Source organism: Prunus mume, linkage group LG8, assembly GCF_029339155.1.
Source record: "Prunus mume cultivar Tortuosa linkage group LG8, ASM2933915v1, whole genome shotgun sequence".
NCBI lineage: Eukaryota > Viridiplantae > Streptophyta > Magnoliopsida > Rosales > Rosaceae > Prunus > Prunus mume.
Genome location: NC_142705.1, coordinates 23,149,080 through 23,175,695, shown reverse-complemented (window position 1 = coordinate 23,175,695; position 26,616 = coordinate 23,149,080). Strand labels below are relative to the sequence as shown.

General features: G+C 37.4%; 1 long non-coding RNA gene and 1 pseudogene across 2 annotated transcripts; both read left to right on the top strand.

Annotated features, from left to right (window-relative positions):
* Positions 1-547: 547 nt before the first annotated feature.
* Positions 548-22,549, top strand: LOC103339025 (uncharacterized; annotated as a pseudogene). The gene is made up of 15 exons (XR_016122925.1): positions 548-904; positions 1,044-2,318; positions 2,774-3,072; positions 10,111-10,338; positions 16,107-16,173; positions 17,029-17,206; positions 17,321-17,549; positions 18,026-18,165; positions 18,411-18,700; positions 18,878-19,109; positions 19,189-19,676; positions 20,224-20,894; positions 21,754-22,187; positions 22,278-22,349; positions 22,499-22,549. The product of XR_016122925.1 is annotated as an uncharacterized LOC103339025 (transcript).
* A 2,346-nt stretch (positions 22,550-24,895) lies between these two features.
* On the top strand, positions 24,896-25,795 carry LOC148915094 (uncharacterized). Its single transcript, XR_016122969.1, has 2 exons — positions 24,896-25,021; positions 25,146-25,795. It is a non-coding gene; the product is annotated as an uncharacterized LOC148915094 (long non-coding RNA).
* The last annotated feature ends 821 nt before the right edge of the window (positions 25,796-26,616 follow it).

Genomic DNA, 26,616 nt, shown 5'->3' with positions numbered 1-26,616 from the left:
TAGGTCTTTATATTAATTAAGAACTTAATTAGAATTGGTGTTTTGGTTCTCAGGGAAGTTGAGATTACCTTCTGTCCACAAATGTTGGTGATCTTGTTTATAGAAGTTTATTGTGGCGTGGTGCAAGACATGAGGTACATGAGTTAGTAGAGTTTTCTTTCTATCCACAGATGTAAGAAAACTATCTATGAAAGAAATTCATGTATCGTGTGTTTTGGTGATCACTAAAACATGTTCAATTTTCTGCCTACAGGTGATAATTGATAATGTACAGAAATTGGAGAAAGTTTGTTTATATACTTGTCTGCTCTTTTAAATCTCAGTTATGAACACCACAAATTTAAACACCATCGAAACACTGACTGGTTCTAACTACAAGAGATGGAAAAGGGATCTTGAAATAGCTCTAGGTCTTTTGGACATGGATATGGCAATTAAAGAACAAGCTCCTGAAAAACCAGAGGGATATGCAACCACTGAGGAAAAGACTCATTATGCCAAATGGGAAAGGGCAAACAGGATGTCTATTCTGATCATGCAAAAATAAATGTCACCTACAATAAGAGATGGAATTCCACCCTTGAACAATGCTGAAGATTTTCTTGGGACCATCAGCCTAAAATTTAAGGAATCTGAGAAGGCAGAGATGGGATTTCGGATCAAGAAACTAACAGATATGAGATATGAAGGAGATGGCTGTGTAAGAACATATATTCTGGACATGATGGGTATTGGCATGAAACTAAGAAACCTTGGTGCCTATATCGATGACAGCATGCTGATATATTTAGCACTTAATTCACTACCAAATGACTTCAAACAGGTTAAGAGCAACTATGTGACACAAAAGGAATCATGGACACTGAATGAGTTGATTCAAGTTTCTGTGCAGGAAGAAATTTCAGTTTGCTTTGAATCGAACCTATTTGATATATATAGTGACTCTTGGTGGCTTGACAGTGGGGCAACTTGCAAGGATTCACAACCAAGAGGGTGCCAACTAAGGATGAAATAAAAGTGTATGTCGGCAATGGAATTCAAAGGTGGAGTTCATTGGAGACATCAAGATTAGATTAGAGTCTAGTTTTATTTTGGATTTGATAGATGTGGTTTATGTTCCTGTTGTGACAAGGAACTTAATTTCTGTTTCTAGGCTTGCGAAAGCTAAGTTTGAGCTAGTGATCAATGATTTTGGATTCTCTATTTTAAGAAATAAAACTTCAACTGGGAATGGAACCCTTGTAAATGGAATGTCTCAATTAAATGTCCAAGCATCTGATCAAATTATGAACATTGCAAGCACCAGCAAAATTCAAAATAAAACTCAATCATCTCAATTGTGGCATACGAGACTTTGCCACATTTCCAAAGAAAGAATAAAATCCCTCTTCAAAGAACATGTGTTGCCACCACTTGACTTAACTGAATTGGATGAGGTTTGCATAAATTGTGTAAAGAGGAAGCTCACAAATACAAGAAAGAAAGGAGCAATTAAAAGTACAAGGGATTTGCAAGAAACTGATCATTGTGAACACAGCCTAGATGACCCAATAACATTCAAGCAGGCCATTACAAGTTTAGAAAATGAAAAATGGTTGGTAGCCATGAAATCAGAGCTAAGTTCAATGGAAAAGAATAAAGTATGGCAATTGGTCTCACTGCCTCAAGGCTGCAAACCTATAGGATGCAAGTGGGTTTATAAAACTAAAAGAGATTCAAGAGGCTTCATTGATAGATGTAAGGCTAGGCTTGTGGCAAAAGGATTCACACAACGAGAAGGAATTGATTACAATGAAACTTTTTCACCAATCTTTACCAAAGATTCGTTTAGAGTCATAATGGCCTTAGTTGCTCATTTCAATATGCATCTTCATCAAATGAATGTGAAAATCGCATTCTTGAATGGAAATCTCTCTGAAGAAATATATATGAAACAACCTGAGGGTTTCATTCAAGAATATGGAGAAGGATTGGTCTGCAAATTAGAGAAATTCATTTATGGATTAAAACAAGCATCCAGACAGTGGTATTTGAAGTTTGATGAAGTGGTTAAGTCTCATGGTTTCATTGGAAGTCCAATTGATGAATGTATATACATCAAGATCAGTAGGAGCAATTTTATTTTTCTCATTCTTTATGTTGATGATATACTCTTAATAAGTAAAAATTTGACACTGCTACATGACACAAAGGCTTTTCTGTCACAAGCTTTTGACATGACAAATCTTGGAGAAGCATCATATGTGTTAGGAATTGAAATCAGTCGAGACAGAGAAAAGGGTTTTCTAGGCTTATCTCAGAAGGGATACATTGAGAAGGTATTAAAAAGGTTTAACATGCTAAAGTTGGAGGAGAAGTGCCAGCTTCCAAAGGAGATAAACTAAGCACGGAACAGTCACCAAAAACTGAGCAAGAGAGGTTGGAAATGGTGACAGACCTTATGCCTCTCTATGGGAAGTTTGATGTATGCTCAAGTCTGTACCAGACAAGATTTAGCCTTTGCAGTGAGTGTTTTGGGAAGATTTCAGTCTAATCTGGGACAAGCACATTGGGTTGCGGCAAAGAAGGTACTAAGGTACCTGCAGAGAACTAAAATTACAAACTGGTTTACAGACAGAGTGAGGATTTAGAGTTGGTAGGTTATGCGGATGCAGACTTGGGTGGTTGTGTTGATTCAATGAAATCTACTTCAGGTTTTGTATTCTTGTTTGAAAGTGGTGTTGTGTCTTGGAAAAATGTGAAGCAAACTCTCACTGTAACTTCAACAATGCAGGCAGAGTATATTGCTTGTTATGAGGCAACAAGTCAAGCTATTTGGCTCAAGAACTTTATCATAAGTTTACAAGTTGTGGAATCAATCGGAAGGTCGATTCAGATTTGGAATGACAACAGTTCTGCTGTTTTCTTCGCCAAGAGCAATAAAAGGACATCAGGTAGCAGACACATAAAATTCAAGTATCTGTCAGTAAGGGAAGATGTTAAAGAAGGCCTTGTAAAGATTGACGACATTGATACTCACTCTATGGTAGCAGATCCATTGACTAAAGGATTACCAAATGGAGTTTTTCAAAGGCATGTTAGGAACATGGGATTGTTTTCAAGTTTCGATTAGTGCAATTAGTGGGAGTTATTTGAGTAGTCTATCTAGAGTTCACAAAGCAGACAATGTTTTTCTAGCTATTTTCAGTTGCTTTTATTTAGCTAGTTTTGCTTTTTATTCAATTTTGCAAATTACTTGTTCTTGATCGATTAGAACATCTAATTCCAATGGAATTAGAAGAGCTCTAGTTTTCCTTGATGGGCAAGGAGACTTGAGCTTTGCTTTAAATACCAAGTCCCTTCTCAGCCGATAAAACAAGCTCAAAAGTATTCAAACCCCATCTAGAATTCAGGCATAAGGAATCGGTTTTGAGAAGAAGATCTTGGCGACATATTGGTTCATATAACTTGGCAGGATCAATGGCTTATCAACAAGGTTAGTGTTTTAATATGTGCAACATATATGGTTTAACATCCTAAACTATTGCAATCACATCTTCCAGACTAAGTAAATATCAATTACAAGAATCAATTACGACACAAAAATTTGTTTTAGAGCTGAAATCTTACAACATGTTGTTTCCATCAAATTTCATGAAGAATACCATCTAATCTCATTGAAGCATGCATAGTCCATGCTGCCAACATTCATTGTGAACGTTATGAAATTGTTGAATGGCCCACAAATTGGAGCCCACCAATTGGAGGCTTTGCCGAAATTAGTGAAGAAGAGCAATTATTTTGAAGCTTTCGAGGCAGCACCCACCAAAGTTTTGTCATCCATTGAGGCCGCACCGAAACTAGAGTTGAAGCAACTACAACAACATCTAAATATAATGAGGTGTATGTTAAATATACACCATTTGTGATCGGAATCACTTGCAATGGGGAGGTGTAAATGATTGTAAATTTGCATCACAACCATGAGATGCAAATTTAGATGCACATGTGCATCCTTTTTTACATCCATTGCAAATGGGTCCTACATGAGAAAAGGTGGACAAAAGCGAGCAAAATCAATTATACATCTTTAGATTTACATATTTCTCATTGGAGCAAAAATCACATTTACAACCTCCGGAGGTGAAAAGGGATGTAAAAGTGGCTTTACACCCCCGAAAATACCCCCCAAACTGTGGATGCTCTCATAACTATGATTTTGACACGCTATTATATATAAACCCCCTGGATACTGATGCTGGAATTGATGGATAATGGATACATTGGATCTCGAGCGCCTTTGCCGAGCAGTCTGCACGCGTAGAACTTAGTTTAGTTGCACGAGTATTGAGGATTCTGCTGTCTTTGTCCTGGGAGTCCAATCCCCTGGTTAGACGGCTCGTACCTAGCCACATGGCTATTGAGGATTCTTCCATGCGTTCTAGTCAAACAATCCCTGATATATATATATATATATATGGGTATTTTTGTAGATATATGTGTGAATTTATTTCCAGGTTGAGGTTTTCTTGAGAATGTGCATTGAGAGTACTATGCACATGTACAAACATTTGAAATGAAGTTTGGATTTGTGATTGGATATTTGGAAATTACTTGGAATTTTATGTTTTGCAAGCATACGCCTAAGAAAGGGTATGGTTACGGGAAAAAAGGATTTTTGGGATTTGATGATTATATATTATATTATCAGGTGTTTGTTTTGGAGATTTGAACAATATGGTTTTACAATAAGGATTAAATGAATAAGTTTACGTTTTCCAATAATTTGAGGAGTATTAATTAAATAGTTTCACTTATCGTATATATTGATATAAGTATACTGAATTGAATTAATTTCAAGTATCGGATGGTATATATGTACGTATACAAAAGGATTTTGCTGCATAGTATTTTTGGCATTATTTTCTAAAACGAAGGGGGTTATCATTTTGAATATGCATTATGCAATCGGCGACTCTCCCTAGGTTATAGGAACAAAAAACGCACCTCCTTCAAGTCCAACCTTATTCTCAAAAGCTTCTCGAGCGGTACTTCGACCCTACTCTAAGGAAACTAAAAAACGCACATTCTCCATCTCCAACCCTTTTCGCCTACTCGCCATTGACCCAACTTCAGACCTCTCTTGCCACCACCATTTAGCCAAAATGCAGAGCTTGAAGGCTCGGATGTCGGCCTCTGTTGCCATGTGGCTGTCTCTTTTCTATTGTGGCTTGACGATGCCGTCCACCTTTCTTTCTTTACAAAGGGTCTATCCGTTGAGTCACCTAATACAGCTCGAGCATGTCCGAGCTCATGACCGAGTCAGGCACGCACGGCTCTTGCGAAACATGGTGGGTGGCGTAGTCGACTTCCCACTCAAAGGCAACCCCGATCCTTCCTCCTGCGACTACTTCTAATTCACGTTGGAGGTGTCAATAATGCACACAACCAAGCATGGAGTCAATGTGAAGCTTTAATGAGGCAAAAATAGTGTATCCAATCTTTTTCCAACAAACCTCTTGATCAAGCTCGATGTCAATATCAAGCTCACTTGAATGCATCAATCAATTGTGTTTGATTTTCTTTAAGACAAGGGCTTGCATTTCATGGTAACGACAAATCTGAGCATTTAAAGAACTAAGGAAACTTTCTTGAGCTTTTAAAGTTTCTTGCTGATCACAATGAAGACGTCAAAGCTGTAACTTTGAAAAATGCTACTGAAAATAACAAATTTACGTCACCCGCTATTCAAATAAGATCATTCTTGCTATTATAAAAGATATTGGTAATGCCTTGTTTTCTATTTAAATTGATGAATCTCGTAATATATCAACAAAAGAGCAAATGGATGTTGTACTACGTTATGTGGATAATAATGGACATGTAGTTAAGCGTTTCATTGGAATTGAACATGTTACTAGTACCACAGCTCTTTCACTTAAAAAAGTCTTTGATGATGTATTTTGTAAACATAAATTGAGCATGCCTAGGTTGTGCGGGCAAGGTTATGTTGGTGCAAGTAATATGCAAGGTGAGTTCAATGGCCTTAAAAGTCTTATTACGAAGGAAAGTGAGTGTGCTTATTATATTCATTGTTTTGCTCATCAACTTTAATTAGCTCTTGTAGCCTTGGCAAAGAATAACATACAACTTGAGTCTCTCTTCAATATTTCTATTATGGTAAATGTTGTTGGAGCTTCATCTAAACGTGCTAATATTTTTTGAGAGAAACAAATGCTGCAGCTATTGAAGCTCTTAGTAGTGGTGAGAGTTTAAGTGGGAAATGCCAAAATCAAGAAACTACCCTAAAATGTGATGGGGATACACGTTGGGGTTCACACTTGAGTACTTTAATAAGCATTATGACCATGTTCTCATCCATAATTGATGTACTTGAACAAATTGCAAGTGATGGATCAAGTTCCCAACAAAGATGTGAAGCAAATAATTTATTGGATTGGATGCAATAATTTAATTTTGTATTTTGTCTACATTTGATGAAAGATATATTGGGAGTTTCAAATGAATTGTCACAGGCATTGCAGAGAAAAGATCAAGATATTAAGAATGCCATGAAATTGGTTGGAGTTTGTAAGCATTGATTGGATGTGATAAGGAAGAATGGATGGGAATCTTTACTTAGGGAAGTTTCTGATTTTTGTGTTAAACATGATATTGATGTGCCTAACATGGATGATATGTTTCACTCTAGTAGGCGAGGGCAACTTAGAGCTCAACCAATCACAAACTTGCATAATTATCATGTTGAATTATTTCGTATTATTTTAGATAGGCAAGTTCAAGAACTAAACAACCGTTTCAATGGGGCAAACATTGAGTTACTTCTTTATTTGTCATGTCACAGTTTAATTAGGCAAAATTAAAGGAAGCGTGCTTGAACTAAGGCAGGCGATGGGCTCTTTCATTAGGGAAGGGAAGAAGGGGCCTAAGCACGGCAGATGCCGTACACTTGAGTGGCAAAGGAAAGTGAGATCGTACAGACGAGCCCATTATCCTTCTGTTTTGAACTTGATTCTTGGTACAAGGGGAGGGGTGAAGAATTCGAATTCTAGTTCTTCTTTTGCCTAATTCATTTACGATCCCAAGTTTCCAGACACATCGCACTTCCGCTCGGGTCGAGTCCATCACTCGGGCCCTAAGACGGATCAAAGAATCAAAGAGGGCAGGTTCGGGATCCACTTCCAATATAAGAAAAGGTCCTCTTAATTGCATGGTCCTAAAGATTCAATCTCAGAACAAGTCCCCGAGACATTGGCTCTGCCAACAGTGGACTATTAAGGATCGCATCCCTCGCATATTCTACATTATAACCTGCAACTGATTCCCACTAGAGAAAATTCAAACATAGCAAAAAAAGAAAACCCCAACACTTCTTCCTCAGCCACAATCCCTTTTGGGTCTCTCGAGTAACAAAGTTTTAGGAACCGTGCCCAGCCCTATTATGAGGAAACTAAAAAACCCACCTCCTCCATCTCCAACCCTTTTCGCATACTCTCCACCGCTCCAACTTCGGACCTCTCTTGCCACCACCATTTCACGAAAATGCAGGGCTTGGAGTAGGCCTCATCATTTGGCCTGCAGGCTCATGGGTCGATGGGGGCCCGCCCGCCCATATGCCCGGCCCGATTAAGCCCAAGAAAGCCCGGCCCGTTAGGCCCGCATACATATATAATTATGTATAAAGAAGAGTTTAGGTTTAGGATTATATCACTTAAATCACATATATAATTTGTTTCATTTCATTTACTTTTCTTTACTCATTCCTAGTTTATAATTGGATGATTAACACGTTAATTTGTGTCAATTATTAATTCAACAATTATATATATATATATATATGTATATAAGATGAACAACATATCACATCACCAAATATAATCATATCACGAAACATAATCGTACCACCAAATATAATCATGTTTTTCTTGAACACATCACCAAATATTTGCATATTTATTCATACCATCCTTTAAAAATAAAAATAAAAATTTGATACTTATTATTTTTTAAAATTATTTCTTAAAACGTATTACGGTCTAATTATGTAATAACCTCAAAAATAATACGTGGTTTTATTATTTTGGTGGAAAATCTTATTAAGTTGTGTGACTTTATTGGGTGTTTTATGAATTTGGTTTGATGTGAAAATATTAGAATTAAGTGAGTTTAATCTCAAATTTGGACTAAAATGCCCTTATGATTAAGTTTATGATATTTTTTTAAATGAAGTAGGCCCATCTAGGCCCAGCCCGGCCCAATGGGCTTTTTCAGCCCAGCCCATGGGTCGGGCTTGGGCTTTGAATTTTCTAAAAAACCCTACCCAGCCCAAGCCCATTAAATGCCCGGCCCGGCCAATTGATGAGCCCTAGCTTGGAGGCTCATATCCTGGCCTTCGTAACCGTGTTGTTGTCTCTTGTCTAATGTGGTTTGATGACGCCGTCGACCTTTCTTTCTTTAGAATAGGTTTATCCGCCAAGTCATTGAGTACAGATCGAGTAGCTCCGAGCTCGTAACCGAGTTAGGCACGCCCGACTCTTGCAAAACTTGGAGGGCGGCATTGTGGACTTCCTAGTCAATGGCACCTTCGATTCGTAACTGGCCGGGTAATTTTTATCGTCAATACTGATAATTCTTGCATAATTTTATCATCAAACATAGCGAGTTTGAGTCTCTTGTTAATGTTGTTTTTCTTTTTTGTCGGAATGTTAATGCGTTTCGGTTGTTGATGATTGATGAATTTTTAGAGTAGGCAATATATAATTTTATTTTTAAAAATGTTGAATAAGTTTGGCTTTTTGCTGCTTGCTTATGGGCGTTCTTTTCAATTAAGGACGATGGATCTTGTGTGTTTTGTATCCCCCTGTTTGAATTACACCATAATTTTTAATATAAAATAGGACAATATTGGGCCCAAAAATCTATTTGGAAAAAGGGATGGAATCATCATGCTTGCTTACAACGTAGTTGAAGATTTCGAAAAAGCTGGAAGAGCTTGGTTTCCCATTTTACCCTTGTGCAGACCAAAACACGCAGCTTTAAATTGTCATATGTTTTTTCTTTTTCTATTCTTTTAATTCAACCTAATCAGTTTCTATGATTCTGCCAACGCATCAACAACACGGTTGATCCCCTGTTCAATGTGCACCTTCGGATTTCAAGCCAAATGTTCTTCTTAGACTAACCAGTGCAGTTACACTATTCAATATGCATATGGAAGTAGGACTCTTGGTCATTACATATCGGATACACTACATTTTGACCGGATTCAAGGGCAATTCTATATTGCTGACTCTTTAGCATCCATTATTTTCGGGTGAGTTGTTTTAAAGGCACTTAACCACCCTTAATAATAAGAGCATAACCATGAAGTTTTATAAGGGTGGACTAAATTTTTCTTTTCTTTTTTCCAATGAAGTTTTATCTTTTTACAATGCAATATTTGTTTTGATGTTTTTTTCTTTTCCTTTCTATAAGTAGTTTGTATCTAACATTTATTCATAATTTGGTGTTTATTTATAAATTATTATTTTTGCTTTACTTTGTAGTTCCTTTTTTACAAGCATGAACTCAGATTTGATGCTGTATCAGACAATAAAGTTGAATGGAGGTCGAAATCCAAGAAACAAATACCATGAAAACTTCTGGGTTTCTGTCTAAATTTGGTAACTGGGTTTACAAGAAAACAGATTTATTTTTCTTTCTAATGTTGTGTATATTAAAATAGGTGTCTAAAGTTTAGCCCCGCCCATAGGCCAAATCCGTTTGAGCCCATGAAGGCCCGGCCTGCAAGGCCCATTAATTGTTATGTTTTTATGAATAAATAAATTATAATTGTTTCAATGGGCTGCCCGCCCCGCAAGGCCCATTAAGGCCCAGCCCATAGGCCAAATCCGTTTGAGCCCATGAAGGCCCGGCCCTTGCAAGGCCCAATTATAAATTAAATTTTTATGTTTTTCTGAATAAATAAAATAATTTTTTTTAATAATATAGCTTATAAGTAATATTATGCAAAATAATTTCTCTGATTATGACTTATAAGTAAGTATGTTGTGTTCTGTTGATTGAATTAATTCTGAAATTGCCTTGGCTGATGGTGTTGGAAACATACAGGTGCAGTACCTATGAGTCTAAGGTTTTGACTAGTACACTTACAGTACTGGATAGGATATTTGGGTTTAGCCAAGGGCCTCTGTCTGTTATATCACAGTTGTCATCTCAAGGCTTAACTCCTAAATTGTTCTCTCATTGTTTGAAGGGAGATGACAATGGAGGGGGTATACTTGTTCTTGGTGAGATTTTGGAGCCAAGTATTGTTTACAGTCCCCTTGTTCCGCCATGGTATGTCTCTTGAAAGTCTTTCTCTTATTTCTTTTTGCTTGTAATCTTTATTATCAAATTGTGAATTTTGGTGGGAAATGGAATGGGAGAAGGAAATAAAGACTAGGGTTTAGAGCCACTGATTTTCGTTGGTTTGCATAACCAAGACAGCCACATTTCTAACCTAGTCTCTTTTTGTCTAATAGTTACCGGAAAATAAACTTACTAATAGTCTCGACTCTCAACTTACCAATAAAGAGTAAAATTTGCCTATGTTAAAGGACACTAGTAACTTATATGATAATTGGTTAAAAAAATAGTGATTATTGCCCAAACTTCTTTTAGTGTGTTACAGGTACCTACTATTGTGTGGTGCATTAGTTTTCAAAAGGCTTAGGGAGGGGTGACAATTTTAGGAGGTTAGGCCTTGAATTAATTAGGTTGGTTATTGAATCTTTGTGGAAATTTTTTTTATTGATATTTGGTTGGATGAATTCTTTTCAATTTTTCTCAGTGTGTTTACTTGTTCAAAAACTTATTTATGCTGGGATTTATGCTAACTAATGTATTTTCTAGTCTACCTAGTGGTGCACAATGCAATGGCTTTCTGAGCACTTTGCAATTATTTTTTGTAATGATAAATATTGATGTTCACAATTTGCTTTTGAAAACTGTGTATCTCAATCATAAATGTGTCGTCTTAATTATGACATTTTTTTGTTTCTTCAATTGCAGATCTTGTTCTAAAAGATAAGATAATCGTGTACGATTTAGCTCATCAACGGATTGGATGGGCCAACTATGATTGTAAGTTCAACTATGAGTCTATATGAACTCTTAAATTATTTTTTTCAAGTTCTCTTTAGTATCTATGTCATATTTTGAAATTTTCTCTTTTTCACGCTCATCACCTGTAAATAGGCCTCGTCAATGGGTCGGCCCTGGGCGGACTAGGCTTTAAAGAGGAGAAAGAAATGTCGGGCCGGGCCAAGTTGGGTTTGTGAAAAAAATTCAAAGTCCAAGGCCGCCCCATGAGTTAGGCTTGAAAAAGCCCATCGGGCTAGGTTAAGCCCAACGGGCCGGGCCGAAATGGGCCTACTTTATTTTGTTGTCAATTCTTTATTTTATTTTATTTTTTGTTTTGGTGTATTTCTATGTCTTCATTTTCATTTTTATTTTGTTCATTTCATAAATTCACAATACATAAATTAAAATTTAGAAAACTACAACAAAAATTCATATGAACTCTTGTGACATTCTCTTCACTATAAAGCTCTAAAAGAGGACATGGAAAAAGTGCCTACTAAGTTGACATAGTTTGATGTAGCTCCACACATTATTGATATGACTTAAATTTAGTTGTGGCAAGGGGTGTTTGATGAAGCATATATAAATATCAAATGGTGTAGAATATAATCATTAAGTTGTCAGTGGCATGGTGGATAAGTTGTTGATTGAGATGAAAGTGGTAAGGGTTTGAAACCCCTTGTGAGTGTCTCCATTTCCTTTACTTTCAAACTAAATTTATATTTATATAAAATACATGGGCATGCGGGTCGGGCCTTAATGGGCTTTGTGAGCTGGGCCTTCATGGGGTAGTGATGTACATATTGTTGGCATGACTTGTGGACCAATATCAAGAATTCTTATATTAATTGTATTACTTTAAATTCTGATTTACATAAGAATTTGATCACCGTTGAATTATAAATATGACCTCTTATTTAATGAAACATCTTATGTTTCAACATTTTCTCTAAGAACAACTTGTGAGATTTTGAATGTCGACGCTTAAAGCTTTTTGTGTAGGTGGATTAAAGTAGAAAAATAAACTAACAAATATAATAATGATCTGCCTTATGAACAGTCCGTGTCAAGCACGGAGAGACACACCAAACCCAACAAGTCTTAACTAATAGCCAAGTAGCAAAACGTGCCTTAATGGGCTTTGCGGGCAGGGCCTTCATGGGCTAAAACGGGCTAGGCCTATGGGCCGGACTTGGCTTTAGACACCTAAGCCCAAGCCCAACCCACTATATATCGGCCCGGCGAGCTTTTTCTTGATGGGCCAAGGGGTCCCACATCGACCCACGACCGCATGGGTCAAATGATGACCCCTACCTATAAATGTCTCCATTCCTTCTAACTATGCTCAATAACGGAGTGAAAGCAGATCATCATCAGGAGACATGCTATTGAGCATGCAAACAATAACATGATTTGTAGTGATGCACATATTGTTGGCATGACTTGTGGACCAATATCAAGAATTCTTATATTAATTGTATTACTTTAAATCCTGATTTACATAAGAATTTGGCTACCGTTGAATTATAAATATGACCTCTTATTTAATGAAACGTCTTATGTTTCAACATTTTCTTTAACAACAACTTGTGAGATTTTGAATGTCGACGCTTAAAGCTTTTTGTTCAGGTGGATTAAAGTATGAAAAATAAACTAACAAATATAATAATGATCTGCATGTGTCAAGCGCGGAGAGACACCAAACCCAACAAGTCTTAACCAATAGCCAAGTAGCAAAATGTGCCTTAATGGGCTTTGCAGGTGGGGCCTTCATGGGCTGAAACGGGTTAGGCCTATGGGCATGGCTTGGCTTTAGACACCTAAGTTCAAGCCCAGCCCTCTAAATATCGGGATGGGCGGGCTTTTTCTTGATGGGCTGGCGGGCCCCCATTGGCCCATGTGCTCGTGGGCCAAATGATGACCCCTACCTGTAAATGTCTCCATACCTTCTAACTATGCTCGACAGCGGAGTGAAAGCAAATCATCATCAGGAGACATGCTAATGAGCGTGCTAACAACATGATTTGTGGTGATGTACATATTGTTGACATGATTTGTGGACCAATATCAAGAATTCTTATATTAATTGTATTACTTTAAATCCCGATTTACATGAGAACTTGGTCACCGTTAAATTATAAATATGACCTCATATTTAATGAAACGTCTTATGTTTCAACAATTTCTTTAACAATAACTTGTGAAATTTTGAATGTCGACGCTTCGAGCTTTTTGTGTAAGTGGATTAAAGTAGGAAAAATAAACTAACAAATATAATAATGATTTGCCTTATGAGTAGCCTATGCTAAGCGTGAGAGACACAACAAGCCCAACAAGTCTTAACCAAAAGCCAAGTAGCAAAATGTGCCTTAATGGACTTTACGGGCCGGGTATATGGGCTTGGCTTGGCTTTAGACACCTAAGTGCAAGCCCAGCCCACTAAATATCGAGTTGGGCGGCTTTTTCTCGATGGGCAGCAGCCCCAAGAGTCTCTGTGCTCGTGGGACAAATGATGACCCCTACCAGTAAATACCTTCTAACTATGCTTGACAGCAGAGTGAAAGCAAATCATCATCAGGAGAGATTCTATTGAGCGTGCTAACAATAGGATTTGTAGTGATGTACATATTGTTGGCATGACTTGTGGACCAATATCAAGAATTCTTATATTAATTGTATTACTTTAAATCCCGATTTACATAAGAATTTGGCCAGCGTTGAATTATAAATATGACCTCTTATTTAATGAAACATCTTATGTTTCAACATTTTCTTTAAGAACAACTTGTGAGATTTTGAATGTCGACGCTTAAAGCTTTTTATGTAGGTGGATTAATGTAGGAAAAATAAACTAACACATATAATAATGATATGCCTTATGAGCAGCTCGTGTCAAGTGTGGAGAGACACACAAAACCCAACAAGTCTTAACCAAAAACCAAGTAGCAAAACGAGCCTTAATGGGCTTTGCATGTCGAGCCTTCAGGGGCTTTGCATGTCGAGCCTTCAGGGGATCAAACGGCCTTTGCCCATACCTAAGCCCAAGCCCAAGTCCACTAAATATTGAGTCGGGCATGCCGGGCTTTTGCTCGATGGGCCAGGCGGCCATAGGCCCACGGGCTCTTTGACCAAATGATTATCCCTACCTATAAATATCTCCATACCTTCTAACTATGCTCGACAGTGGAGTGAAAGTAGATTATCATCAGGAGATATGCTATTGAGCGTGCTAACCACATGATTTGTAATGATGTACATATTGTGGCATGACTTGTGTACCAATATCAAGAATTCTTATGTTAATTGTATTACTTTAAATCCCGATTTACATGAGAATTTGGCAACTGTTGAATTATAAATATGACCTCTTATTTAATGAAACGTCTTATGTTTCAACATTTTCTTTAACAACAACTTGTGAGATTTTTGAATGTCGACGCTTAAAGCTTTTTGTGTAGGTGGATTAAAGTAGGAAAAATAAACTAACAAATTTAATAATGATGATAATAATAAAAAAAATACCGAAAAAAAATAAAATTACAAAGAAAAGTGCAAAAAGAAAAGGAAAACAAGGTAAGACTTTTGCCTTATGAGCAGCCCATGTCAAGCGGAGAGAGACACACCAAACCCAACCCATCAAGTCTTAACCAAAAGCCAAGTAGCAAAACGTGCCACCAAATCAGGAGAAAGGCTTCTTTCATCCATCGCGCCCCCACGCACGCAATGCTCGTCAAACCAAGTACAAGCTCATTTTTGTTCACCCAATATTCTTAATCCCCAAAATGCCCTTCTAGTTCAAGACTTGGCTTCTCGGCTTCTCTCTCTCAGAGAGCGTTTATGCGTTTATGCCTTTCAGCCTTTGTTTGTGGTGAGGTATATTATCCGTTTCGATACTCTTCAATACAGCGAAACAGGCACATCACCCGCCTATATGTTTTAGGATTCTACTCTATTGCTTTAATTTAAACAAGTGAAAATTCTCTCGCAGAAGAAAAATCAGGTGATTTATATATTGTTCTTATCCTGGGTAATTCTTTTAACGCTTTATTTTGAGATTTCGATGCGATTCAATTCTGTTGTTGAGTATATCTCTAAGCTAATTATCTCTGTTTTTGCTGATTTTTGGAGTTTTTGGAAAATGGGGATTGATTGTTTTCTGGTTTATGGGTGTGATTAGCTGGTTTATTGCCATTCTGGTTCATATTTCATTTTCTTCTTTAGACTTCAGTTTTCATTTTGTTTTTCTGGTGGTGGATTTAATTCGCTTTAATTGGTGCTCTTCAAATTCAATTGCTTTTTCTATGATCTTTTCTTATCTGGATTTCGAAATTGTGAGTTTATCCGTCCGTCGGTTTCTTGGCAATGCCAATTTTTTGTTAAATTTGCATTTTGAGGCCGTCGGGTGATATGGGGATTAGGTTGAACGTGTTTTTGATTTGTCATTCAATTGTAAGCCAACTGTTAAGTAGGGGTGGGCATAAAAACCGATAAACCGATCAAATCGACCGAACCAACCCAAATCAAACCGAAAAATAGTGTTTTTTGACCAAACCGAAAAGTCAACCATGAACCTGAACCGAACCAAAAGTCAACGGTTCGGCTCTCAGGTCAAATTTTTTCAGAACCGGTGAACCTGAACCGAACCGGTAAATATTTAATTATATATATTTATTACACGTGGCGTCGTTTGATTGGCCAAAATAAAAGGTTCAGTGAACCTGCTTGCAGCGTATCCTCAGCCCTTTTTTTTTTTTTTTTTCCCTAACCCTCTCACTTCACACGCGATTCTCTCTCTCACTCAGTCAGTCTTCTCTTCTCTTTTCGTGTCTTCTTCTTTCTTCTTCACAATCAAAACCCTAAGCGGCGCCTCTCTCTCCCGAGTTCGTCTCTCCAGACCTTGGATCTTTCGGCGACAGCACCGGCGTCGCTCCTTCGTCGATCTCTCTCTCTCTCTCTCTCTCTCTTGTCTGGCGGGTATAATTTTTTCTTTCTTCTGTTTTTGACCTAAGCGGCGCCTCTCTTACAGCTGGTGCTGACCCAGATGCTAGGGTTTGTTGCTTTACTAATCTTTTAAATTTACATGAATGCTTTTATGTTTTTGCTAGTGGCTGTCAAGTTGTTTCTTTTATATGCTTTTATACTTAAATGATTAATGCTTTTCTTGCTTTGATTCACCTGCACCTTTAAATTTGAGATGATATTCTGTCTTCTCTTCCTGTCACCTAGTATATAATTTTTCTAAGGACAGTGTTATCTAACCCAACAGTTTTACCAACATTCTTTTGCAATCAACATGGCAAGCTGACATGTGATGATGTATTTATTTATTTTCCTGAATATGGTGATGAGGTGTGGCCATATCATTCGCCATTTAGGTTGGGAAAAGAAATTTTATAAGTAGTATTTCTTTTGGTGTCGTATTTGTTATAATCTTTCCTAAATCTTGTCTTACATAATTATTTAATATTCTAAAACAAGTTAAGGGAAAACTTCTGAACCAAATATTTACCAAGCATGTCTTCTTGAAGGAACATATAATTAAATGAAATTTGAACTTTATGAAGTTCGTAACTATGTATAACCAATCATACATTGAAATTCGAAAAATTAAGATAATCAATGATACTTGGAAAGTTGAAATATGTGGTATATAAATAATGCATTTATAGTTGAATAATTAACTTGCCCTTTTAGGTAAATACTTGGAAAGTTGAAATATGTGGTATATAAATAATGCATTTAAAGTTGAATAATTAACTTGCCCTTTTAGGTAAATACTTGGAAAGTTGAAATATTTGATCTATAAATAGATGTTGTATTCTATTCAGGTTTTTATTTTTCTTAAATGTGGAAACCGATTTTTATGATTTATCTTTGCATGGCCCTTCATATCATTTATTGCAGGATGGGGAATCCGGATGGAGTAGCCTTCACAGGGCTCTGCATTTTGGTCATCTTGCTGTGGCAAGTATACTTCTCCAGTTTGGTGCTTGTATCTCACTGGAGGACTCTAAATCTCGGACACCTATCGATCTCCTATCGGGGCCTGTCTTGCAAGTTCTTCAAGATGGACATAATTCTGGTATCTAGTGCTGTGTTTTGCCAAGATTTATGAGGATCATATACTGTTTCATACTGCATGTACTTGTGTATACTTGTGGTTAGAGGTTTGCTGAATTGCTGTTGTTGTCTTTAGTTACTACAGAGGTTTATAGTTGGGGAAGTGGCACAAACTATCAACTTGGAACTGGAAACGCACACATACAAAAGTTACCATGCAAGGTGGATGCTCTTCATGGTTCTTTAATCAAGTTAGTTTCTGCTGCTAAGTTCCATAGTGTAGCAGTCACTTCTCAAGGAGAAGTCTACACTTGGTGGTTTGGAAGATGAGGACGACTTGGTCACCCAGATTTTGATATACACAGGTATAAACATTTATGATACTACGTAGCCCCTGTCCAACATAGTAGAGGCTTTAACCTTGGTTGATTTAGCATTTCCCTGTACTATCTAAAAATAATTTACTGAAAAGTTTTTGACTTGGTAATTTTTTTAATAAATGATATTCTTTAACATATTATCAAATTTGAGTGTGTAGTATTTCAACCTTTTCATGTACAGAAGGACACGAATGCGCCAGTCGTTGTGGAAATAGAAATGATGCAAGTAGGAATGTAATTTCTAAGTCGGCAGAACTTTTTATCTTGAACTTGTGAAAACATTGAGATGCAAGAAACATAGAAGCCATATTAATCCCTGGTTTTATTCTCTGTATGACTAAAAGTTGAATTCTGTCGCCTTTTACATATAAAAGTGGCTAATCAATTGAAATTTTCTTGCTTTAGCTAGTTGTACCTTTTGCAAAGCATGAATCAGTTCCATTTTATTATATGCATTTCAGTGGTCAAGCTGCAGTTATCACACCTCGTTTGGTGACTTCTGGTCTAGGGTCCCATCGGGTAAAGGCAATTGCTGCAGCTAAACATCACACTGTTATTGCTACAGAGGGTGGAGAAGTTTTTTCTTGGGGATCCAACGGAGGTAAATCATATGAGGACTTCCAACCAAAAGTGTTTGCAATTTGCAAACCACTTACCTGTCATAACAAAAGAAGTGCAAATTTAGTTGTCTTTAATCACTGGGTCCTTGCACGATTCGATATATGAGAAAATTGATTGTTTTCCTTTAATGTATTCTGGCATTAGTAAAAGATTTATCTATGATCTATGTGTTGCTAGCATCTGAGGACTATGGAAAATTGATTATTTTCACATGATGTTGTGCAGAGGGTCAGCTTGGGTACACTTCTGTGGACACCCAACCTACACCTCGAAGAGTGAGTTCCCTTAGATCAAAAGTTGTTGCAGTTGCTGCAGCAAACAAGCACACGGCTGTTGTTTCTGATAATGGTGAAGTTTTCACATGGGGCTGCAATAGGGAGGGTCAGCTTGGCTATGGTACATCTAGCTCTGCGTCAAACTACACTCCAAGAGGAGTTGAATACTTGAAAGGCAAGGTTTTTACGGGTGTTGCAGCAGCAAAATTTCACACAATTGTCTTGGGAGTTGACGGGGAGGTAATTTTAACCCGAATTAACAGTACATATTCTTCACTAAGGCTCAAATATTAGATTTTTTCTTCTGTTCAGTTCAAGATACATTTTCAACCTATTTTATTACCTGGGCTCTCTTGTTAATACTTCTCCACCTATTGGCTGTAGTTGAGCTAAATCCTGTATGTATATATGTACCAGGTATACACTTGGGGTCATCGAATTGTTACGGCCAAACGTGTTGTAGTTGCTAGAAACTTGAAAAAGAGCGGAAATACCACTTTGAAGTTTCATCGCAAAGAACGGCTTCATGTGGTTTCTATAGCTGCAGGGATGGTACACAGCATGGCTCTGACAGATGATGGTGCATTATTTTATTGGATTTCATCAGATCCTGATCTAAGATGCCAACAGGTTTTGCTTTAGCATAATAGTGTTTTTGTTGAATGTCTAATCCTTTCGAGCAACACATGTCAATCTCTAATCTTCTCTATGTTTTTTTGTTTGTCTAGTTGTACTGGGTGGAAGAAATATGGTGAACATATCCGCAGGGAAATACTGGACTGCTGCCGTTACAGCTACAGGTGATGTTTACATGTGGGATGGGAAGAAAGGTAAGGATAAGCCACCAGTTGCAGCTCGGTTACATGGTACGAAACGGGCTACTTCAGTTTCTGTAGGTGAAACACACATATTGATTATTGGTTCCCTTTATCATCCTGTCTATCCTTCCAATGTGGTGAAGAACCCTCAGAAGCAGAAGTCAAATGTCAAAGATGAGCTAGAAGAGCTTGACGAAGATCTTATGTTCAATGATATGGAGTCCGATACTCGTTTACCTACTATCCAAAACGATGATACAGATAAGGGGCCCATACCAACCTTAAAAAGTCTCTGTGAAAAAGTGGCAGGAGAGAATCTAGTGGAGCCACGAAATGCTATTCAACTGCTTGAAATTGCTGATTCACTCGTGGCAGATGATTTACAGAAGTATTGTGAGGTATTCTTCCTCATGGACTGCTCTATATTTGAAGGAAAATTATGAGACTCTTAACCTGTTTCAAATTGTATCTGATTTGAATCTATGTCCGGCTTTCTTTGGTTGTGTTGTGATCATCTGCCTACGTTCTGTAATTATTATACAACAGGAATTTTGGACCTCATGTCATAATAATCTGTGATTTGAATATATATATATATATATATATAATTCCTGTTGTTGGGTCACCTGGATATCACCGCTCTTGGGCCTAATATATAAGGTTGTATGTGCCATTTCTGGGTGGCCCTTGAGTGTTTTTTTTTTCCAAGTAAGTTTTTGTGGTTTAGTTATCGATGTCTCCAATACAGTCTGCTTTATCTTCTTTTGGAAGATAAAAGTATAGTGGAGGGCAGGTTATTGTCTTGAACACTTGAGGAACTACAAGACGATGTAGTATTGTCTCATCATGCTTCTGTTTATGGGACTTGTGATCCAAGTTTTTGCAGATTTGTAGTTTACAGGCTACTTAATTATTTAATTATTGAAGCTGTGTTTGTTATTGCAGGACATTGCCATATGCAACCTTGACTATATATTTACGTATCATCACAAGCTATAGCTAGTGCTTCACCAGATGTTCTAGCTAAACTTGAAAATATATTGGACCTAAGGTCATCTGAACCATGGAGTTACCGTCTTCTCCCGACTCCTACAGCTATTTTTCCTGCTACTATTTATAGTGAAGAGGACGATAGTGAGAATGAGGTTCAAAGGACACGTGACGGCCATACAAAGCATTCCACATCGAAAAATGAAATACACCAAAGACCAGATTCCTTTCTACAGCCCAAGGATGATCCAAATCATGGTATCGGCAAGCAAGTTCGAGCCTTGCGGAAAAAGTTGCAGCAGATTGAGATGCTTGAAGCAAAATGGTCTAGTGGGCAACTTCTTGATGACCAGCAAATTACAAAGCTTCAGACGAGGCCAGCTCTTGAAAGCGAGCTTGCTGAGCTTGGTGTTCCAGTTGAGACACCACAATTGAAGGCTTCATCTTCAGTTCAGCCTGATGGAAAAGGGAACAAAAGGGTTGAGCTATCAAAAAAACAGAGGAGAAAGAACAAACAGATGGCCACACCAGTGGATATAGGGTCTTCTTTTCCGGGAGATGAAGTAGAACCAAAACACACAAAGGATTTCTTGAGTATTGAAATCTCTCAAACCACAAAACATAAGGTGAGCTTGTTACATTCCAAAATTCGTTTTATCAGGTTTGAATTGATTTTAGTAAAAGATGGTTATTCACTAAATCGTCTTTTTCCAGCTAATTGAGATGTTTGAATCTTTGAATGGGGTTTGAAATCTTTTCAATTTTTTGACGTGCATGATTTATGATGGTTAACAACTTCATACTTGCTGTTTTGCATTATCGTTGGGGTTCTTATCATGAATGGTCCCTGAAATTGTTAAGAGGTGTGAGCTTTATTTTGTGTATTGGGTGGATGAGCTATATTTTAATGAAAAATAGCCCTTTAAAGTTTGTCAGATGACACAAGACCAGTTTTAGCGAAAATTTTGATGGAATGCGACGACAAGGATCAAATTAATGTGTGGACCTAAAGTTTTTTTTTTTTTTTTTTTTGGGGTCAGAATGTGGACCAAAAGACTGGATCCACATTGATTGATTCAAAAGTTTGAGGACTAAAGTGAGGGCTTTTATATGTTCAGGGATCATTTGCGATAAAAATCTTTATGCAAAATACAAGATGATGATTTTGGTCTCACCCTTATTACTTTCCATAGCTTGTTATGCCACCTAGATGGTAAAATATTTTGATTGAACATCAAGGCTTGCACCCATTTTTTAATAGTTTTAACTGCACTTTCATTTACTTGATGTTGGTGTCCGATTTACTCTGAACTTGCATTTTGTAATGACTATTGGATTATTGCCTTCTTCCTAAACAAGGCTTGATTTTTGGTATCCCTTTCCCTGGTTAAAATATTATCTACAACTTAGTGGGAACGCATATTTTAACGATATGTGCAATAATTCATCCCATTTGCTAAATTCTTTGAATTGTACCTTTGATAGGAGGAAGATGCCGTGAGTGAAGGGATTATGACAAACCAAACTACTAAGGAGTCAGCTTTGTGTGTTCAGAAGGACAATTTAAACCTAACAAAGAATAAGTGTTCATCACCAATAACTTCCAAGAAGAAGAATAAAAAGGGTGGGCTTTCTATGTTCTTGAGTGGCGCTCTTGATGATGCCCCCAAATACATTGCACCACCCCCACCATCCCCAAAAAGTGAAGGCCCTGCATGGGGTGGGGCTAAAATCCCAAAAGGATTTGCATCTCTTCGTGCGATTCAGGATGAGCAAAGCAAAACCAAGGACAGTCAGTCAACTAGGAACAGAGGTCATGCAGAAGATCCTTTCAATGCTAGAAGTGATGGGAAGATTCTACTGAGTTCGTTTTTGCCTTCCAAGCCAATACCAGTGAGGGAGAAACATGAAACTATGTCGTAAGATTTGCCTTTCAATCATGTTAACTACAAAATTAATTTGAATAAATTTTCTATTATTTTTTCTCAAGAGACTTTTGACATGTCCAGAATGCTTTAACTGATCCTCAACGTGTTCGAACACCTGCCATCACTGATTACTGGAATCCCCTGGCTGACAATGTAAGCACTCTTTGCTTCTCAATGTCTAACTAATATGCTGTTTGTGTGTGTATGTGTGCTCTCCCTCACTCGTCCCTTCTGATATTATGAGATTTTCATTTTCAATGTAACTTTTTATTAAAGATGAAGTTCATTTCTTTAAATTACAGATGGATCCAGCAGCTGGAATAGAAGCTGAATATCATCACAAAAATAACCAAGTGAGTTTTGGTTCTTAGACTTAAGTTATCATATTCAATTTTGTGGATATATTGTCAAGAGCGATTTACACTGCTTCTACATGAGCTTATTACTATCAAGCAACTTGTATTTCTTCTCATGACATGCTTTTGCAAGATGATTTTTTTGAATCCTCGGACTATAGTTTCTGATGATAATGGAAAAAATGTGAAAACGGGGGGCTTGTTTGTCCTATAACCCACCGAATACAACAAAGAAAAAATCTTCTTATATCATAACTGTATGGAAAAGTTACAAAATATTAAAGGTTTGGCTTGCCATTGAGCTAGGCATCCTTCTGATGGATAACATGAGACAATCTTTTTATTGTCTTTTGCTGAATTAGAGTATGGAGTTAGTGATCAATGTATCATTTGGGTGATAGAGTTAACTATTGAACTATCTCTTGGAATTGTGCTGTTTCAGCCTCTTTTTGGTAGTGTGGTGGAAAGAAACAAAAGAATCTTTTATCAGAGAGAGAATTAGGTGACTTCACTTTGATATAGAATCGGATTTTTCTTGTCTTTGGGCTTACATCTCTAAACATTTCAAGGATTACCCCCTTGATCCTTCTGGATTGGTCTGTTTTCTTCTCATAAGCTCGTGGATTAGGTTTTCCTTGTTTGGCTTTTGATGCCTGTTTTATTTCTTTTTTCTCATTGGCTGTCCTTGGTTTTCGCTGTTTCTGATGGATCTCCATCTTGTTTTATACTCTTTTTTTTTTCTTTGTTTTATGATGTAATTAGAGCCAAACATATGAACCCAAGCAAATAGGTGTGCATCAAACTGTTACAGCTAGGTGAGAACTACTCCAAACATCGTTGGAGCTTAAATTTCTAAAGTGAAATCAAGGAGAACGTTTAGGAATTTTCACAAACTGATAATACTTCCATACAAATTCTTCTAGGTTGAGTCCTCTGACCACAAGGCTTATTCCTCTAATAATACAACATTAATTACCCTAGACCTTTCCAGGAGGATCCTTCAGAGTTGCCATACAACGTTAATAACCAGTTCCCAGGCAACATTAATAACATCTAGAGAAACTCTTAACTCCCAGTAGAACATTAATAGCAATAAACAGATTCCCCATTCATAATTAATAACAATGAGACAGGCCCTTTAAACATATAGTAAACTTGTCTAGGCATCTCTCAAAGATCTTGTAAGATCTATTTACTACATCATTTTATAACATTCCAGTTTCTTATATAAAATGAAAAATCGTTTGTCCTTCAAACTTTTGGACTGAAATATCAAAAAAAATTTATATACATATTTGATTTACTAAGCCTGTCAATTTGAAGTAATCTTGAATTTATTATATATATTTAAAAAAGAAAGAAAAATAGTAGATATTTATCAAACATTGGTAAGAGTATTTTTAAAATTCAACAACTGTCTTCTGTAAAGGTTCGTTGCTATTCTAAGACTGACATAAGTGCGAAGGAACCAATTACTCTGAGGAAAGGTTCTGGGTTAGAGTCCTAGCATCTTTGTAGTGTGTGCGAGTTTAGTATACTATTGCCCCTCTCAAGAGGAAAGGTCCTAAAAATAAGGAAGACTGACATGAGCAAAAAGGTATCTTGAAAACCTAACAGGCCTCCGGAATCAGAATATAAATATGTAAATTGTTTGAAAAGGATTTGGATAAAAGTTGTGGACTTTTGACTACTGTTCATTGTTAATATGGAGTGCTATTTTATTTAGTAGTTTGGATTCTTCAACAGCTTCACCATGTGATTAAATGTGTGTTACTTTGTTTTTCTTAATTATTTTAAGTTATTAGAATTGTTGAAACTAGAATTCAACTTACAAGTAGATTTTATTTTATCCTATACTAAATGTTCATTATGCTGGAAAGGTCTTTGATTTTCAGCTAGACAATACTTGGAAGGGTTTTCTGGAGTATGATAAATATGACAACCAACTATGCAAATATTTTAAAATGTATGATTAATTTTTTTCACCAAGCTTACATGAATTGTATTGATGTAATTGCAGTTTACTGAATTTGGTATTGGAGTAGTGCCTCTGGAACTTTTGACACCAAGAGCGGTCTGAATTTGTAATTGCAGTTTCTGAATTTGGTATTATGCAAGAATTATTAGCATTGACGATAAAAATTACTCGGCCACGTTTGGATTGGAGGTGCCATGGAGTGGGAAGTCTACAACGCTGCCCGCCAAGTTTTGCAAGAGTTGGGCGTGTTCGACTTGGTCACGAGCTCGGAGTCGCTCGATCTGTACTCGGTGACTCGGCGGATAAACCCGTTCTAAAGAAAGAAAGGTGGACGGCGTTGTCAAGCCACCGACAAGAGACAAAGAACACTACGATGAGGCCAGGATCCGAGTCTTCAAGCCTTGCATTTCTGCGAAATGGTGGTGGTGAGACTTGAAAGAGGTCCGAAGTTGGAGATGAAGGCAAAATGGTGGTGGCGAGACTCGAGAGAGGTCCTGAAGTTGGATATGTCGAGTTCTGAAGACGGAGGCGAAATGGTGGTGGCGAGACTCGAGAGAGGTTTGAAGTTGGAGACGGAGGATGGAGGATAAATGGTGGTGGCGAGACTCGAGAGAGGTCTGAAGTTGGAGATGTCGAGTTCGAGATGGAGCTTTTAATTTTCACTAAAAATGCAAAAGCTTTTAATGACATGATGTGTTTTAAAAATTCTTCCTGAAGTCGCTGTTACCAAGCTTACACGTGCTTGTGGTTTTAAAAAAAGTTGAGTCCGAAGAGGTAGGTATAGAGAATGGTTGAAATAGATGGGATCGTAAGAAGATGGGTGGATAGGAATGAGTTTCAGAGCCGTTCCAACCATGGGATGGCATTATTGGAAACCCAAAACCAATGTCTCACTGTATGAGAAACCCATTCATATTCACCCTTATTCTTACGATCCTATCTATTTCAACCCTTCTTTATACCTGCCTCTTCGGACTCAACTTTTTTTGAAAACCTCAAGCACGTGTAAGCTTGGCAACAACGACTCAGGAAGAATCTTTAAAACACATCATGCATTAGCTTTTGCATTTTTAGTGAAAATTAGGAGCTCGAACTCGACATCTCCAACTTCGACCTTTCTCGAGTCTCGCCACCACCATTTCGCCTCCAACTTCAGACCTCTCGCCACCACCATTTTGCCTCCATCTCCAACTTCAGAACTCGAAATGTCCAACTTTAGACCTCTCTCGAGTCTCTCCACCACCATTTCGTCGACCTCTCCAACTTCAGACCTCTCTCGAGTCTCACCATCACCATTTCTTGGAAATGCAGGCCTTGAAGGCTCGGATCCTGGCCTCCTTCGTCGTGCTGCTGTCTCTTGTCAATTGTGGTTTGACAACGACGTCAACATTTCTTTTTTTAGAACGGGTTTATCTACCGAGTCACCGAGTACATATCGAGCAGCTCCGAACTCGTGGACCAAGTCAGCACACTCGACTCTTGCAAAACTTGGCAAGCAAATGTAGATTTCCCACCCATGGCACATTCAATCCAAACGTGGCCGGGTAATTTTTATCGTCAATGCTGATAATTCTTGCATAATTTTTATCATCAAATATAGAGGGCTTGAGTCCCTTGTTAATGCTATGTTTTTTTTGTTTTTGTTTTGTGAAAATGTTAATGATGTTTCAGTTGTTGATGATTGATGGATTTTTAGAGTAGAGAATATATAATTTTGTTTTTAATAATTTATGTTGACTAAGTTTGGCTTTTTGCTTCTGGGCGTTATTTTCAATTAGGGACGATGGATCTTGTGTGTTTTGTATTTTTAATATAAAATAGGACAATATTGGGCTCAAAAATATATTTGGGAAAAGGGATGGAATCATCATGCTTGCTTACAACGTAGTTGAGGATTTACAAAAAGCTGGAAGAGCTTGGTTTCCCATTTTACCCTTGTGGATTGACGTCGTTTGTGTTTTTGTTTGCCCAAGGGTAAAACAGGAAATCAAATTTGTATCATATAACTCTTTTGGCTTTTTGGAAAACCTCAAGCACGTGTAAAAGAAACAGCAACTAAGGAAGAATCTTTAGGACACATCATGCA